The sequence below is a fragment of the Chlorocebus sabaeus genome, chromosome 15, assembly GCF_047675955.1.
Source record: "Chlorocebus sabaeus isolate Y175 chromosome 15, mChlSab1.0.hap1, whole genome shotgun sequence".
Taxonomy (NCBI): Eukaryota; Metazoa; Chordata; class Mammalia; order Primates; family Cercopithecidae; genus Chlorocebus; species Chlorocebus sabaeus.
Window position 1 is genome coordinate 53,151,307 of NC_132918.1, and position 5,088 is coordinate 53,156,394.

At 39.1% G+C, this 5,088-nt stretch overlaps 1 pseudogene; it reads right to left on the reverse strand.

Moving 5' to 3' along the window:
* Positions 1–1,144: 1,144 nt before the first annotated feature.
* LOC103241612 (heat shock cognate 71 kDa protein-like) lies at positions 1,145–3,072 on the reverse strand (annotated as a pseudogene).
* Between the last annotated feature and the right edge of the window lie 2,016 nt (positions 3,073–5,088).

Below are 5,088 nucleotides of genomic sequence, written 5' to 3' on the forward strand. Positions count from 1 at the left end.
ATTTGGCCATCTTGCTCCACCCCTCACAAAGTAGATTTCAAACAAATACTATTACCAGAGATAAAGAGGACCATTTCATATTAACAAAGGGGTCAATTTGTTGGAAAAAAGTAATTATCCTACACATGTATAAACACAATAGGAGAGGTTCAAAATATATAAAGAAAATATATAAAAGAAATAGACAAATCACAATTAAAGTCTGACACTCCCTCTATCAGCAATTGATAGAACAGGTAGATGTAGACAGTAAATAAGTAAGAATATAGAATACTTGAATGACACTTGATCCAATTAACATTTATAAAACACTCAATAGCAGCAGAATACTGATTCCTTATAAGTTAACATTGAACATGCAATAGGAGAGACCGTATCCTAGGCTATAGAACCACTCACAATAAAATTCAAAAAGATTGAAATCATACATAATAAATTATCTTACATAAATGAAATTGAATTAGAAATCAATAGCATAAAGCTATTTTGTTCTCAGCCTATGATGTCAGTGTAGGACAGGTGAAAATGCTGGCTTTACATTACCACCCAGTAGTAACAAGACATCCCTTCCCCTTTCCTCCAAATGTAAGAGGAGGCTGAGTGAGAAGCTAAATTTTTTGTTTTTTGACAGTTAAAAAATTTTAATTGACACTGAGTTACAGTGTGATGTTTCAATATATGTATATATTGTGTAATGATCAAATCAGGGTAATTAGCATATCTATCATCTCAAACATTTATTTCATTCCTTTTTTATCGTTGAATAGTGTTCAATTGTGTGTATATACCACTGTTTTTTAGCCATTTGTCTATAGATAAACATTTAGGTTAAGTCCATCTCTTGGCTATTGTGAATACTGCTGTAATAAACATGGGAATGTAAGTTTCTCTGTTTTATTTTTAATGGTGCCAATTTTAAATAGTTTTATTTAAGACATTGCATTTTCCACTTATAATACAGTGTTTATAAAGTGCAATGTTATTTCCTTCCCCTGTGCATATGTTCCATATTCAAGTGTTGAAAATGCCCAGTAACTTACTATAGCAGCTGAACTTTTTAAAACTGCCACAGAATTTGCTACAAATTTAGGTCCTTCAATGTTTTAAATGTGTGGAACAATGTTACATCTATACTTGGGTTGGCTTAATCAACCTCTTCAAGAGTAGACACCGAGGAAGCACCACCAGAGCGTGAGGCTCCACCACCAGGAAATCCCCCAGGCATTCCTGCTGGCATGCCTCCTGCACTCTGGTACAGCTTGGTGTTGATGGGGCTGCAGACTTTCTCCAGCTCTTTCTGCTGATGTTCAGATTCTTCCTTCTTGGCAGCCTAATTCTTACCGAGCTGGTTGATAATTTCATTATACTTGTCCAGAATCTTCTGTTTGTCATCATTGTTAGTCTTGCCCTGAAGTTTCTCATCTTTGACAGTTGCTTTCGTGTTGAATGCATAGGACTCAAGTGAATTCTTGGATGACACTTTGTCCCTCTGCTTCTCATCTTCAACTTTGTACCTCTCAGCTTCCTGGACCATAGGTTCAATGTCTTCCTTGCTCAAATGGTGCTTGTCATTAGTGATAGTAATCTTGTTCTCTTTTCCTGTACTCTTGTCCACAGCAGAGACACTGAGGATGCCATTAGCATCAATGTCAAAAGTGACTTCAATTTGAGGAACACCTCGGGTTGCAGGAGGTATGCCTGTGAGTTCAAACTTGCCAAGCAGTTGTTATCCTTGGTCATGGCACACTCACCTTCATAAAACTGAATAAGCACACCAGGCTGGTTGTCAGAATAGGCAGTGAAGGTCTGTGTCTGCTTGGTAGGAATGGTAGTATTGCACTTGATGAGGATAGTCATGACTCCACCAGCAGCTTCAGTACCAAGGGAAAGAGGAGTGACATCCAAGAGCAGCAAATCTTGAACATTTTCAGACTTGTCTCCAGACAGGATGGCTGCCTGGACAGCTGCACCATAAGCGATGGCTTCATCAGGGTCGATGCTCTTATTCAGTTCTTTTCCATTGAAGAAGTCTTGGAGAAGCTTCTGAATCTTGGGGATACAAGTAGAACCACCAACCAGGACAATGGCATGAATCTGTGACTTGTCTAGTTTGGCATCTAGAAGGACTTTCTCTATGGGGTCCAGGGTGCCACGCAACAGGTCAGCATTCTTTTCTTCAAATCAGGCATGGGTAATGGAGGTATAGAAGTCGATTCCTTCATAGAGAGAATTGATCTCAATACTGGCCAGGGTGCTGGAAGAGAAAGTATGCTTAGCTCATTCACAAGCAGTACGGAGGAATCTTACAGCTCTCTTATTCTCACTGATGTCCTTATGCTTGTGCTTGAATTCAGCAATAAAATGGTTGACTATTCGGTTGTCAAAGTCTTCTCCACACAAGTGGGTGTCTCTGGCTGTAGATTTAACCTCAAAGATTCCATCCTAAGTAGTGAGGATTGACACTTCGAAAGTGTCACCTCCCAGGTCAAAGATCAACACGTTTCTTTCCGTTCCAACCTTTTTGTCTAAGCCATAAGCAATAGCAGCTGCAGTTGGCTCATTAATAATTCTAAGTACATTGAGACTAGCAATAGTTCCAGCATCTTCGGTAGCCTGACACTGAAAGTCGTTAAAGTAACAGCATTGGTAACAGTCTTCCCAAGGTTGGCTTCCGCAATTTCCTTTATCTTTGTCAGAACCATAGAGGACGCCGCCTCTGGATAGAAGCTTTTGGTCTCTCCCTTGTGTTCTACTTGGACCTTGGGCCTGCCAGCATCATTCAACACCATGAAGGGCCAATACTTCATATCAGACTGGACAACAGCATCATCAAATCTGCGTCCAATCAGATGTTTGGAATCAAAAATGTTTAGTGTGTTGATGGGGTTCGTTGTAACTTGATTCTTTGTGGCATCACCAGTCAATCATTCAGTGTCCATAAAGGCGACATAGCTTGGAGTGGTTGGGTTTTCCTGATCATTGGCAATTATCTCTACTTTTCTGTCCTGGAAAACACCCACACAAGAATAGGTGGTGCCAAGATAAATACCAACTGCAGGTCCCTTCGACATGGTTGCTTGCATGTAGGCCTGGCTCCAACAAAGAAGAAAGCCACAGGAACCCCAAGAACTGCAGGTAAGTTCAATTGCAGGTTTCTCTTTGACATACTGATTTCAAGTCCTTTGGATAAATAGTAGTGAAATTGCTGGATCATATGGTAATTATTTTTAAATGTTTTGAGAAACTTTATACTATTTTCCATAATAGTTGTACTAATTTACATTTCCACCAATGGTGTATAAGAATTTTCCTTTCTAGCAGCTAGGTACAGTGGTGTGGGCCTATAGTTTCAGTTACTTAGGAGGCTGAGGCAGGAGGATAGTTTGAGCCAAGGACTTCGAGGCCAACCTGGGCAATATGGTGAGACATTACCTTTAAAAAAAAAAAAGTGTTTAAAAAGATGAGTTCCCTTTTCTCTGCATCCTTGTCAGCATGTTTTACTTTTCATCTTTTAGATAACAGCCATTCTAATTGAGGTGAGGTGATATCTCATTGTGATTTTGATTTGCATTTCCCTGATGATTAGTGATGTTGAGCATTTTGTCATTTACCTGGTGATTTGTATGTCTTATTTTGAGAAACGTCTATTCAGGTCTTTTGCTTGTTTAAAAATCTGATTTTTTGTGGGTTTTCTTTTTTTGGTATTGAGTTGTTTGAATTCCTTATGTATTCTAAATATTAGTCCCTTGTCAGATGGAAAGTTTGTGAATATTTTTTCCCATTCTTAAGATTGTCTCTTCACTCTGTTGATTGTTTCCTTTGCTATGCAGAAGCTTTTTGGTTTGCCCCATTTGTCTATTTTGCTTTTGTTGCCTGTGACACTGAGGTCTTATCCAAAAAAATTCTTGCCCAGACCAATTTCGTGAAGTGTCTCCCGTGTTTTCTTCTAGTAGTTTACAGTTTTGGGTCTTACATTTCAGTCTTTAATCCATTTTGAGTTTTTTTAATATGGTGAAAGATAGAGGCCTTTCATTTTTCCACATGTGACTATTCAGTTTTCCCAGCACCATTTATTGAAGAGACTGTCCTTTTCCTCATGTGTATTCTTGACACCTTTGTTGACAATCAATGGACTGTAAATGTGTGGATTTATTTCTGGATTTCTTTCTGCTCCATTGGTCTATGTGTCTGTTTTCACGCCAGTGCCATGCCAATTGGGTTATTATAGCCTTGTAGTGTATTTTGAAGTCAGTGTGATGTCTCCAGCTTTATTCTTTTTGCTCAGGATTGCTTTGGCTATTTTATGCCTTTAGTGGTTCCATGCGAACTTTAGGATTGTTCTTATATTTCTATGAAGAATGTCATTAATATTTTGATAGGAAGTGTGTTGAATCTATACATCACTATGGGTAGTATGGACTTTTTAACAATATTGATTATTCTAGTCCATTAACACAGATATCTTTCAATTTATTTGTGCCATCTTGAATTTCTTTCATCAATGTTTTATAGTTTTTATAGCAGGTATCTTTCACCTCTTTGGTTAAATTTATTTCTAGGGTTTCTTTTTTGGTAGCTATTATAAATAGGACTGCTTTCTTGATTCCTTTTTAGATAGTGTGCTATTGGCATATAGAACTGATTTTTGTATGTTGATTTTGTGTCTTGAAACTTTACTGAATTCATTTATTAGTTTTTGGATCTGGGTCACACTGATGAAAGAGGTGGGTTCCAATGGTCTTGGGTAGCTCTGCCCCTGTGGCTTTGCAGGGTACAGCCTCCTTCCTGACTGCTTTCACAGGCTAGTGTTGTGTCTGCAACTTTTGCAGGCTCACAGTGCAAGCTGTCAGTGGATCTACCATGCTGGGGTGCACAGGATAGTGGCCCTCTTCTCACAGCTCCACAAGGCAGCACCTCAGTGGGGACTCTGTGTGGGAGCTTGCACCCCATATTTCCCTTCTGCACTGCCCTAGCAGAGGGTCTCCATGAGTGCCCCACCCCTGCAGCAACCTTCTGCCTGAACAACCAGGCATTTCCATATATCCTCTGAAACCTAGGCAAAGATTCCCAAACCTTAATTTTTGACTT